The sequence below is a fragment of the Amblyomma mixtum genome, chromosome 8, assembly GCF_055824585.1.
Source record: "Amblyomma mixtum isolate Tamu chromosome 8, ASM5582458v1, whole genome shotgun sequence".
Classification (NCBI taxonomy): Eukaryota; Metazoa; Arthropoda; class Arachnida; order Ixodida; family Ixodidae; genus Amblyomma; species Amblyomma mixtum.
Genome location: NC_143019.1, coordinates 107,100,145 through 107,113,713, shown reverse-complemented (window position 1 = coordinate 107,113,713; position 13,569 = coordinate 107,100,145). Strand labels below are relative to the sequence as shown.

The 13,569-nt window shown below is 48.2% G+C and overlaps 1 protein-coding gene and 1 long non-coding RNA gene across 2 annotated transcripts in view; one reads left to right on the top strand and one right to left on the bottom strand.

Annotated features, from left to right (window-relative positions):
- LOC149333824 (uncharacterized) overlaps positions 1–13,569 on the bottom strand; it is a 176,444-nt gene that overhangs the window by 88,815 nt on the left and 74,060 nt on the right. The gene's annotated exons all lie outside the window — the stretch shown is intronic.
- Positions 1,398–3,386, top strand: LOC149333825 (uncharacterized). The gene is made up of 2 exons (XR_016284977.1): positions 1,398–1,577; positions 3,006–3,386. It is a non-coding gene; the product is annotated as an uncharacterized LOC149333825 (long non-coding RNA).

Sequence of the window (13,569 nt, the reverse complement as noted above, 5' to 3'; positions counted from 1 at the left end):
TTCGAATACAGACTCCTTGTTTTTGGATATACCACTTGTCCAGAGCGCCCGACTACGTGAGCATTTCAATGTTACAAAGACTAATTCATGCAGAAACCATCTTGCCATACATAGTGCTGAGTGAGAAAATTGTCAAGCGGTTTTGAATCGGAATGCACTCATCTACAGCTAAAAAGAGCAGACCTCGAGGCTAATTTCCGAGGACTAAAATGTAGACAACACAAATTGCAGGTGCATCAGCAATCAGAGGATAGCCTCCTACAAGATTGTGCATTTATTAATCAATGACGCTGAACAATTTCCCCGAGTGTGCAGATGTGCGCTTTTCCTGTTATTTTCTTTTATTTTGTTTTGTTCACCATATTTCTTTGAAATGCTGCCTCACATGTCGCAATAAATCATTTCTGTGCTACTCAGCACAAGATTGTGTCTCGTTCCCTTTTGTCCTGTCATAGCGCTGTTACATCCACTCCACGTTAAAGCTTTTGCTGCAGCCTCTTTCTCAGAAGCAGACACCCGGCTCTTATGGCTCATGTTGGATGTCGCATACAGTGTAGATGCGAACTGTGTTTAAGGGAGCAATTTATTTCTAAAGTTATTAATGCGAAACCATTACTAGGCTATATCGGCGGCTTTCTGTCATCAAAACCGTATCCGCAGCGATTGTGGGAAACCGGAAAGAGATATCATTTAAAAAGTAGTTATAATTGAAGGAGGATGATATTGAGGATGCGTCGCGAAAATTTTGGTGCCGATCGGATCGTTAGTTTATTAATTACAACCAAAAAAGGTAACAAAAGTGGGCGTGGTCAGCCCGAGAGTGGCGCGAAATTTTAATCACTCGAAGTGCAGTACCACGTGACACATCATGCGATACACCACGTGATTGGCCCGTGTGACCGAAAGATGGGCGGAGCCAACGCGTGGCGCGAAATTTGAACGTCCGAAATGAATACCGAAGTGAAAAGATTGGGGCTTTAGAGTTAATCGAAATCTAATCAATAATTAACAAGTTATAGAAACGCTTAATAAACAGATTCACAACAGCGCTACGGAACGAGGACACGTTTTATGAGTTCTGTCGAGCTGTGTGATGACTCCCCAAACGTGTGAGGCGTTCCTTCGCTGTGTCCCGTGGCTGACAGTGCATCACGTGGTCCAGGAAATAGTATAAATATGTGCTGGTTTTTCACGCAATAAAGAGTTGGTAGTCAGCGCCCGTCCTGTGTTTTTCGTGTTCCTTCTGTCCTCGTTCCGTAGCGCTGTTGTTGGCTGTCCTCGTTCCGTAGCGCTGGTGCGTTAGCGCAAACGCACAGTGACGACAGCGAAGTGGTTTTCGCAGTCGGCGACCGTTTTTCTTCATTCTCGGAACTTTTAGACAGGATAAATAAGTTCAGTGGTGCGAACTGCGTGCAACTGTGGAAAAGGGACACGCGGACAATCGAAGCGGCAAAAAAGCGTGTTGGTCTTATCGCCAACAAGATGCCGGAAGCACTGAAGTATTATCAAGTGCGCTACTGCTGCATCCACGGCGGCATGAAATTTGTGAGCAGCACCAAAGGCACGCGGAAGTCATCGTAAGTACCCTGCTTTGATGCACGTTATCACTTGGCATAGACCTTGAGAACTGCTTTAAACAAGATTGTTGTCGTCATCGGGTGTCTTCGATTTGGTAGCTAAGTTCTGAACTGTCCCGACGTCTTAAGACTGTAGCCAATTCTTGAACAATGGAAGTGAGTGGGTGAGTTAGTTTTCCATGCTGACAGTGAAAGTGAGACATACAAAGCGATTACTTGCAACTGATTTACGTGAAAAACAGTTTTACACTCTTTGCAATCACCTGCGCATGCTTAAAAGACCATTACCAACGAGTCATGACTGGCACATTTTATCGGGCAACCCACATGCCCGATGTAAGATATGGCATCTCTTTTTCGGAAAACAAAATTGATGGAGCGCTTACGCAACCATCGCCCCCGCTCGTGCTATCTCAAAAGCCTCCATGATCTCTCGTGTTATCGGACATTTGCTTTTGAAAATTATTTTAAATCGCAAACTGAAATCAATTGCGTGCAACAAAATCAGTTGCAAGTAAACGCTTTGTATGTCTCTTTTATTCTGTCGTCCTTGTCTTCTTGAGTGCTTTCACTGTCAGTGCGGATTCTTGTCTACACTGACAGACTGGGATGACAAATTGAAGAGACCAACTGGTATCGTTCTTGATGGCGTAACTGTCATTCGCGACACCGCATGCCATAAGAAAGTCTGTTCGATTTGGTTGCACTAGCTGGATCAGTTCCGCGGTGATGTCGCATGGTTACACGGTCAGTTCAGGATGTTCAAATGTAACTTGGCACTCCGCCGCTGCACTGGCGAAAAGAATGCAAAAATACTGGACTGCTTGAACTGGTGCAGCAAGTTCAGCCCCATTCAAACAGACCTAGAGTTGTTATCGAAAGTAGCATAGCTGGCCCTATTTGAAGGCAGTATCTCTGTTTCTACCCCTCCCTCCTTTGTTACAGAAAGCTTCAGTTCCCATAGCTGAATGTAATCTGTACCGTTCATGGCCCCTAGCGTTTACAAAAAAGTATTCTTGTGTGTCAGCTCTCTGTGATTACGCACAATATCGTTAAATGTTTGTGGTGTGCAATTCAGGATGTTATTTGGTTTGGTTTGGTTTATGGGGTTTAACGTCCCAAAGCGACTAAGGCTATGAGAGACGCCGTAGTGGAGGGCTCCGGAAATTTCGACCACCTGGGGTTCTTTAACGTGAACTGACATCGCACGGTACACGGGCCTCTAGAATTTCTCCTCCAAAGAAATTCCAGCCGCCGCGGCCGGGATCGAACCCGCGTCTTTTGGGTCAGCAGCCGAGCACCATAACCGCTGAGCCACCGCGGCGGCCGTTATTTGGTCATTTATTTCGCCTTTCAGCTCAATTATGTTTTGGCCTGTTTCTTAAATTTATAGTATTGTCACTTATTTTGTTTTTCTCATTATTCCAGAACATTCAAGCAAGACTGCACATTCAGCATTTATATTGCTGCCAACAAGGAAGGCACTCACCTTGAAGTGCGCTCACTGAACCTCCAACACAATCACGCCATCACTGAAGAACTCTTCAGGCACCTGCCCCAATAAAGGCGAATTGCGCCCGACTTGCAGGAGAAGGCGCGTAATCTTTTACGGCTCAAGGCCAATAAAGTGTTGGTAAGGGAAGAAATGCAGAATGAAAGTGGAAATGCTGTGCTCCTGAAAGACTTATCGAATATATCAGCTAAAGGAAGGGCGGCTAATACAAGAAACGACTTGCCAGAAGTTGTGCGTATTTTAACTGAAAAATACAAATCAACTGTACACCTCCTTACAGATGAGGATGATGAACTGCAGGGAGTGTTTTTTCAAGATAATCAAATGAAGAAGTCATTTCAAGACTTTCCAGAGGTGCTCTTTGTAGATGCAATATACAAACTCCTCGAGACCAGAATGGCTTGTTTTTTGGTAATTATTTAAAATGGCAAAGGTGAAAGTGAAATTTTAGCTGTTGGGCTGTTCACAACAGAAGACGGTGAAACCCTTCGATGGTTCTTTGAAACCTTTAAAAGCCTCAACCAAAGATGGCAAGCAGTGCGAGTCACAATGGCTGGCAAAGATGTAAAAGAAAGAACCATTGTGAAAGAGCTTTTCCCATCATCTGCACTCACATATGTGCATTTCACACATTGCAGGTCCTTCGCAGGGAACTGAGCGTGCATAATATAGGCATTACGAGAGGAGAGCAGGAAACAGCTCTGGATATCCTACAACGCATGGTGTATGCAAAAAAATGAAGAGGCGTATGAGGAGCTTTATGCCATGCTGCGGACATCAACAGCACCTGCAGTAGTGGAGTACTTTGACACCAACTGGCACTCCATTCATGCAGAATGGGTAATGGGTATGAAATGGGAGTCCGGGAACTTCTTAATTCAACAAATAACCGAGCTGAAAGCATGAATGCAAAGCTGAAGCAACTTGTTGAACGTTTCAGCTCTCTTTTTTTTTCTTTTTTTCTTTTTTTACACAAACTGTTGTTTGGACCCATAGCCTTTACGGCTAGTGAGGGGTCCAAATACAAAACAAGTACAATATTACTGCAGAACGTGTAAAATAAAAAAAAACTTCAAGATTAACACACACAATTGAATTCATTCCTACATTTCCATGGAAATTAAATAGTGTTTTAAAGATGCCGAAAAGTTATTTTTTTCTTTAACTTCATTAGGGATTTCATTCCACACATGGGCTCCGTTGTATTATAGGAGTCTCCGGCCGTACATATTGTAACAAGGTGGTAAATTAAATAGATTGTTGGTTGCAGCTCTTGTTTGTTTCATTGGTAATCTAAATAAACTAAGGGGCAGGGGGTTGTTATATTTTATTACATTGTTTACTATTTCAGCTATCTTCAGTTTATATGCCATTGATAGGGGTAAGATACGAAGCTGCTGAAAGAGTGGCCTGCTGGGGTATGTATTATTTGAATAAGTTATCATACGAATAGCTCGTTTTTGAAGGCGAGAAACAGGATCTAGGTATGTTTTATATGTACCACCCCATGCTTCCAGGCAATAAGATAATTGAGATGTTTGTTGAAAAGTTCTTTTCAATCATCTATGCTCAACGAAATGAAAAAACGCATAAAGCAGCTGATATGCTACAAAAAAGAAGTGTTGTGCCAAATGAAGACGAGGCCAGTGAACTGTATTCAAGGTTGTTAACACCGTACGCCTATGATCGCGTTCAAGCGGAACTTTCTGCATCTATCGCCATAAAGAAGAGTACTGATGCACTGGCTGAGGCAAGTAAATTCTGTGCTACGGTGGAGCGCTGCACATGCTCTTTCAGGAAAGCTATGCTGCTGCCTTGTCGCCATATTTTTGCCTTCCGAGAGTCTGCAGATCTTTTAAAATTTGACAGAAACCTATGTGCTCAACAGTGGTGTTTAGATCAGTACCTGGAAGGTTGTGGCATGACAGCCACTGATGATTATGGTGGACAGCCAGTGCAGGTGAGCAATCGCAAAAATAAAAAAATTCTTTCTGCGCACCAGAAATTTAGAAAGGCAGCAGCCATTGCATCTAAGCTGGCAGACCGTGCATCAGAGGGCTCGACAGCAACATTCACAAGGAGGCTGAAAGTTCTAGAAACCGTTCTGGAATGTTGGAATGCTGGGAATGAAGTTACCATAAATGAGGTAGTACAGCCGGAACAGTGCAATCAGCAGGAGTTCTGCGATAATTGTGAAGAAAGTATTCAGCCTGAACAATTGCAACAGGAAAATGTTGAGAAGCCGAGTGTACTGGGTACTAACACCAGGCCAGAGATGAGCAGCGCGCATCTCCCGCATGAAAATGGTTCACTAGGCAGCTCTGACACTACTGAGGTTGCCTGTCAAGGTCAGCAGGGAATTTTTGGAAATTCCAATTCATTGTGTACAAGTGCTGAAGCAGAAACGAGGGACACACATTTGTCACGCGAAGAGGTCCTACACGGCACAGCTGACACTGCTGCGTCTTCTGGCTGCCAAGGTAAAACCGTCCAAGATGCAGACACACTGGATATGATGAAAGTGCCAGCTCCAATGAGAAAGTGTGGTCGGCCAAAAGGGCAAGTTTTGATCCTCATTGGCTTGCCAAAAAAACGAAAAAGGACTGACAGGCATTATGGACAGCTTACTGTGAGGGAGAAAAAACTGAAAGTGTTGACGTGGCTAACAGGGGCAGGAAATGCAGCTGATGCTATGAAAGGGAAGCTTCTCGATGAAGATTCAGTCGAGCAAATGCCTGAATATGTCCACAAGTAGTATTCGCGACGACTGTGTGGACATCAACTTTGTGCGGCGTTACTTTACCGAAGATGGATGGCAAGCGGTGGAGATGGTTGTAAAAATCAAAAAAGAGCAAGAGTGGAAGTGTAGTGAGTGCAACACAAATTTAGAAGATGAAGACTCAGTAAGATGTGACTGGTGCCTGACTTGGAGTCACCGGCCCAGTGTTGGACTAAACAGCCAACGAAAGACCAAGTTATGGAAATGTACAGTCTGTAGCAGTACACTGACAAATCAGTAATTGCCCTTGTGTTTGCAATTGGAAATTGTGTGAATAAACTGAAAAAACTGCCCAAATGTATGTAATGCTCCCTTGTAATGTCAATACTTTGAGTGGCTGACTCGCTTCTCTTGATCGTCAAAAGACTTCTTTTCTACGCAGGCTGCCTAAACAAGGCACACGGCGACGTAATTTACTTGGAATGAAATTCTGTGCCATAGAGGATGTTTGTTTCACTGGAGTGTCGGTACCTCTGTCAGGATATCAAGTAAATACTGAAGGCCATTGTTTTTTTCTGTGAACCGAGTACTAAACAGTCGACCTATAAATAGTAAACGGGAAGCACTACCGCGTGTGACGATAATTTGCAGCGCGATGCGCCCAAGGCCGCTGAAATGCGTTCTTCAGGTTCTTGGTTAGATGAAAACTTCGCGCAACGCCTAAAAGTGCTAATAATAATAATACTATTTATTAGCACTTAGGTAGCAAAAAGAAAAGTACGTGAGGCAACATGTATGGCTGGACCGAGAGGTGAAAAGCCCGCAGCGTTCCGCTGACGGGGTCGACTTCTGCACCAACGCTGCAATTGCTCCTCCAACCACATAAACTACTGAAACGCTGAAACCATGAATGATAATTAGAGGCGCCTGCCCGCAGAAGTCTAGGAACGCTCAACCGGTGGTAGTAGTTTTATTAAAATAATGAAAAAGGTAGGAAAAGAAGTTCAGGGTTCACGGCTGCCGGGAGAGAGCAACAAAATCTTAAATTATCATTTGATCACGCACAGCCGTAAAAATTGCGTTGCCGAAATTCTCACGGCTGCCGGGAGAATAACAAAATCTTATCCTACCGGCAGTTATCATGTGACCGTGTACAGCCAATCAGAGGCGAGTGCCGTGAGAATTGTGGGAGAGGAATTCTCACGGCTGCCGGGAGAATAACGAAATCTTATTCTACCGGCAGTTATCATGTGACCGTGTACAGCCAATCAGAGACGAGTGCCGTGAGAATTGTGGGAGAGGAATTCTCACGGCTGCCGGGAGAATAGCCACTCCCATAAATTTACGAAAGAATAGGTAGAAACCTTCACCAGGCAGACGACTTTGCAGTGACCATTTTATCTAAATATGTTTAGACCGGACCGGAGCGTGGGCTAGGCTTAAATCTGATGAAGTATGGACAATGGTCGGTTGGTACACATTAGCGCCTCCAAATGCATGGTACTGCTTTTTCGACGGAGCGTGTCATGTACTGTTTTGTACTGTAGCATGTTAAGCCTAATGGAATTTTATTCTTGATGCTTGGTGCAGTTGACTTCTAACAGCGCTTCTCGTCTTTCTTGTCAGTCATTTCTCTCGCGCTGTGCAGCTGAAACGTGGCTGTGCTTTGGAGTTAGGTTAAAAGCACGCCTGGAAGGTAAATGACACCCTGAAGCGATAAACAACACCTGCCATCATGAGAAGAGTCATCGTCCGCCACAAACTCTTAACTTAACTTAGCGCCATCTCATGCGTGGGGTTAAGCAGGAGCTGTTCGCGGGCCTCGTGCGCAGCCCACCCCACAAGGTGGCGGAATTTCTAACCGAGGCGACCACGATGGAGACGACGCTGCAACAACGGGCCCGCCAGTACAACCGGGACATCAACTGCATGGTGCCCGAAGGCTTTTCGTCGTGTCTCGGCGCCAGTGCACACACCTTGCGCGAACTAATTCGCTCCGTTGTCCGGGAGGAACTGCAACGGATCCATCTGCCCCAGGTTGCACCTGCGCCGCTGGCAGCGCTGACTGAAGTCGTCAGGGACGAGGTGCGACAGGCTGCGCAGGCACCTCCTGTCCCCGAAGCGCCGTCCCGGTCGGATGACAGACCCACGTACGCATCCGTTGTACGTCGCACGACAGGCTACGGTCCCATTACCCCAACGCCTGGCGTGAGCAACATCGGCACATGTCACGGAAGCGTGCCTGGCTACGGTACGGCCCCGACGACCCCCGTGAGTAACATCGCCGCATATTCCGCACCCGCATCTGCTGCAGCTGGGCCACGCCCTCGGAAGTCGGATTTGTGGCGTACACCGGACCGCAGGCCTCTCTGCTACCACTGTGGGGAGCCCGGTCACCTCTACAGAGCATGTCCGTACCGCCAAGTGGGCCTTCGCGGTTTCCGTCCCGACCCACCCTGCCCTCAGAACGGCGAACGACCGCCTACTCAGGAAAGCGCGAGTCCCTTTCCTCTTCGCCTCTCCGTTATCGCTCTTCCAGCCCTGGCCGCCAGAGTAGCTCTGCTGGCCGTCGCTCGCCGAGTCCGCGTCGGGAAAACTAACACCAGCGACCTCTGGAGGCAAGGCCGCTGACGTCGGGACGTGTCAAGATCCTCCATCGCGAAACCCTCGAGCCGACTATACCTGGACAGAGAGAGGCAGCGACAGTATCAGATACGCTGCATCCTATTTGCGTGTGACAATTGATGGCACGGAGATTACCGCGCTGCTCGATACCGGTGCTGACTATTCTGTTATGAGCCGTGTCTTTGCTGGAGAACTTAAGAAAGTTCTGACACCGTGGGCGGGGACCCCCATTCGCACCGCTGGTGGCCACCTAATTTCCCCTGTGGGCAAGTGCACGGCTAGAGTTGGGATTAGTGGTTTCACGTACGTTGGTGAATTTGTCGTACTCCCCGAGTGTTCCAGAGACTTGATTCTGGGGATCGACTTCCTGCAGTCGAACGCCGCTGTGATTGACTTTCAGGAGGCACGTTTCACGTTCTCGACCAAACAGGCCGTGGCGCGCTTTGACTCCCGCGATCCCTGCAGCAACGCCCTGCGCGTTGTCGAGAACGACGTTACGGTGCCGCCGCGGTGCAGTGTTCTGGTGCTCGTGCGGAATGACCTCTTTCACGACTACGAGGGCCTAGCGGACAGCCATAGTCCACTGCTGCTTAAGCGGGGACTTGCCGTTGCAAGAGGTCTCGTCCAACTACGTGACGGCCGCACCCATGTCCTCCTGACTAACTTTGCCAACGAATATCAGCACCTGGCCAAAGGCATGGCTATTGCCTTCCTCCACGACGTTGCTGAGGTTCCAGGTTTGTGCACCGTGGGAGGACCCACTCCTGAGTATGCTGGCCCACATCACGCTCTTCAGTCAGTCAGAATAAATCCTGCCCTGCCGTCGGTTCAGAGGGATCTTCTGTCGGACCTCTTGGCAGACTTTGCGGACTGTTTCGCTACGTGCTCGAAGGTCGGCCGAACTCCACTCGCCAAGGATCGTATCATCACTGATGAGACTACGCGACCCGTCTGCCAGCGCCCATATCGCGTTTCCACGGTGGAGAGGGAAGCCATTCAGAATCAGATTGCCGAGATGCTTGCAGACGATGTCATTTAGCCGTCCACCAGTCCGTGGGCATCGCCTGTGGTTCTTGTCAAAAGAAAGGACAATACCCGGCGTTTCTGCGTGGACTACAGGAAACTTAACAACGTGACCAAAAAGGACGTTTACCCGCTGCCCAGGATAGATGACGCGCTCGACCGATTGAGGAATGCCCGATACTTCTCGTCATTAGATCTTAAAAGCGGGTACTGGTAAATCGAAGTGGACGAGCGAGACCGGGAGAAGACGGCTTTCGTGACGCCTGACGGCCTCTATGAGTTTAAAGTGCTTCCATTTGGTCTGTGCTCAGCACCGGCCACGTTCCAACGCATGATGGACACTGTTCTCTCCGGCTTGAAATGGCAGACCTGCTTGGCATACCTGGACGATGTCGTTATATTTTCGACCACCTTTGACCAGCACTTGGAGCGGTTGCGCATTGTGCTACAAGCGCTCAAATCTGCGCAACTCACCATCAAAGCCGAGAAATGCCATTTTGGCTTTGAGGAACTTCGCTTTCTTGGTCACGTTGTCAGCACACAAGGTGTTCGCCCGGACCCTGACAAGACCGCTGCCGTCTCAGGTTTTCCACGCCCAACTGACAAGAAGGCTGTTCGCCGGTTTTTGGGCCTGTGCTCCTATTATAGGCGCTTTATTCAAGATTTCTCGAAAATCGCGGAACCGCTGAACGCATTGACCCGTGACGACACGCCCTTCCTGTGGGGGACCGACGAAGAGGCTGCATTTATCGAGCTTCGCAGCCGTCTGCAAAGCACTCCGATACTCGGCCACTTCGACGAGCATGCTGCCACGGACATCCACACTGACGCCAGCAATGTTGGCCTTGGTGCAGTACTGATCCAGTGGCAAGACGGTGCAGAACGGGTCATCAGTTATGCTAGTCGAACACTTACGCGCTCCGAGGCCAATTATTCTACGACGGAGAAAGAATGCCTTGCAGTGATATGGGCCATCTGCAAGTTCCGACCGTACCTCTACGGACGACCCTTCCGTGTGGTAAGCGACCACCACTCCTTATGCTGGCTGGCGAGCCTCAAAGACCCCTCAGGACGCTTGGCTAGATGGAGCTTACACTTGCAAGAATACAACTTAACAGTAGTTTACAAGTCTGGCCTTAAGCATCAGGATGGGGACTGTCTGTCGCGCGCGCCTATCCCAATCAGTACCGAAGAAACCACCGATGATTTTCCTTTCCTGGGCTCTCTTAGTACCACCCAAATGGCGCAGCTTCAGAGTGCGGACTCGGAGTTGGCGCCGCTCATCGATTATCTCGAAGGCAGTGAAGGTCCCATTCCGCGTGTTTTTCTTCGAGGGCTTCACACCTTCACTTTACGGTCTGGTGTTCTCTACAAGCGCAACTTTGCCAACAGCGAAGAAGTGTTCCTACTTGTCGTACCATCACAGTTGCGGTCAGAGATCTTGAGTGCCTGCCATGATGCACCATCCGCCGGCCACCTTGGAGTCAGCCGTACACTCGCGCGGATTAGACAAAAGTATTATTGGCCCAGGTTACTCCCATCGGTGCGGGCCTACGTAAAAACATGCCGTGAATGCCAACGTCGGAAGATTCCTCCATTGAAACCAGCCGGATTTCTTCACCCCGTCGATCCACCGAAGACACCTTTCCAACAAGTGGGCATGGACCTCCTTGGTCCATTTCCGAAGTCTTCGTCTGGGAAGCGTTGGATAGTCGTTGCGACTGACTACCTCACACGGTACGCTGAGACTACGTCTCTTGCCAAAGGCACTGCTGCTGAAGTGGCGCAGTTCTTCGTCCACAACATTGTCTTGCGTCATGGAGCACCCGCCGTTGTTGTTACTGACCGCGGAACTGCTTTCACGGCCCGCTTAACCCAGTCCGTGATGACCCTGACGCACACGAGCCATCGACCTGCTACGGCGTATCACCCGCAGACAAACGGGTTGGTAGAGCGACTTAACCGCACACTCGCCGACATGCTATCAATGTACGTTGACGTCGAGCATCGAACTTGGGACACTATTCTGCCGTACGTAACGTTTGCGTACAACACCGCCCTGCAGGAAACAACCCTTTTCAGCTTGTCTTCGGTCGACAGGTGACCACCCCGTTGGATGCTATGTTGCCCGTCGACCCTTACTGCGACTCTGACGCTGACCTCGACGTAGATACCTTCGTTCAGCATGCTGAGGAAGCGCGTCAACTGGCCCTCCTGCGAATCCACCGTCAACAGGAGACTGACGCCGCTAGGTACAACTCTGGGCGCCGTTTCGTCAGTTATGCGCCCGGCGACCTTGTGTGGATTTGGATACCTGTTCGTCGCCGCGGGCTCTCTGAAAAGCTGCTGCGCCGCTTTACGAAGTAAAGCGGCGCAGCAGCTTACGAAGTAGTGCGCTGCATCAGTGATGTGGCGGAGTAGTGCGCCGCATCAGTGATGTGACTTATGCAGTTGCTCCCGGCCCGACAGCTTGTTCATCGCGCCGGTCGCACCGAACTGAAGTCGTACACGTTGTTCGCATGAAGCCTTACCACGACCGGCTACCTGACTGAACTGCGGTCCACTGCAGCTGTGTTCTACCCTTTCGCTGACTTTTCTCTCCTAGCCGCATCGTGTCGATGCTGCAGAAGAGGGGGGCAGTGATACATGCATTCGAAGAAGAGACAGAAGTAGTGCATGCGCTAGAAGAGGAAGAAGTTGGCTCTCTTTTTCGTCTCTGTGCGGGTGTTCTTTTTGGCGTTGCACGCTACAATATATATATATATATATATAGGGGTGTCAAAAACAGTGCAAAAATAATAGGAACACCAGAAGGTAACAATAAAGATCCAAGAATTCAATACAAGTACTACAAGTAAGGAACACCAAAATATAACTGTAGAATACGATACAAGTAGTAATACGAGGCTAAGAAATAAATAAAACAGTGCGTAACTATTAATCAGGAGCACCAAAATGAGCTTTTGTCAGAAGAATACCTCAGAAGAACGACCTGAGAGCCGAGTAGGTTCATGGTGAAATGAACGCAGGCGCAACAAGGACACTAATAAGGACACCACATGCCATATGTGCATGTGGCGCCCCTTTCTTGTTACTGTCCTTGTTGCGCCAGCGTTCATTTCAAAACGATACGTGCCCGATTAGACGAGATAATGTGTGAATAACAACCTTAAGAAGCATGTATAAATGTATAAATTCTGTGTATAAATTCTGTGTGCACCAAATAAAGGCTTAGTGGAAGTTAGCGCGTGTGTTTGTCTCCTGAGTTCGTGCTGCGCTATGGAACACCATACACCTCCTTCCCAACCCCCCACTCGGTCGGCCGTCTAAAAACCGGACGCGCAAAGGACATAGAACTGTGATGCAATTTTCTCGAAGGTCGCTTGGTGTATAGAACATTTGCTGCCGTGAGTACTAGCCAGAGTTATAAGTAGCATATGGGGGAAGCAATTATACTAATGGAATTTGTAAAGCACTATGATTTTACTATTCGCGATGTCTTGTAATTAGATCAATCGGTAAGCATGCATGTCATGTGTCATCTATCAACCATATTTATGTGCACTAGAAAACAGTGGAGACTTATTTCACTGAAGACGTTTCTTTTCATTTCAGGCTGCCTATAACAACAGTTCATCCCCTTAATAGAAGAAAAAAAGAGGGCATCGTGAACCGCTCCTAACATGAAAGCGATTTTATTTCTCTAGCTAAGAAAATTGTATTGGACCTGGCCACCTCGGTGGAAAGACTACATGCGACGGTGCTGGTAGCATTCTGAAGGTCATACCAGCAGAAGTGAGTGCTCGGAGGACCTCTTGAGGTCAAATAATGAACCCACATCTGCTATTTATAAGGGCAGACAAGAATATTGCCACGTATCATTGTAGCATCCGTTAGCTCGCACAAAGCCGCAGAAAAGGGGTGTTCTCATTTTTGTTCGTGACGCGAGAAGCGACCGGTCTAATCTCGATTGTTCACAGCCATGAACAGCTGCATCTACGTGTTTCCAGATTACTCTAGATGATCTCGGCCTGTTATCTCGAAGTTTACTTGCCGGCTTTAAATTGAACGATGCTGCTAGCAGCGGGTATTCGTAGACCGACGATTGACGA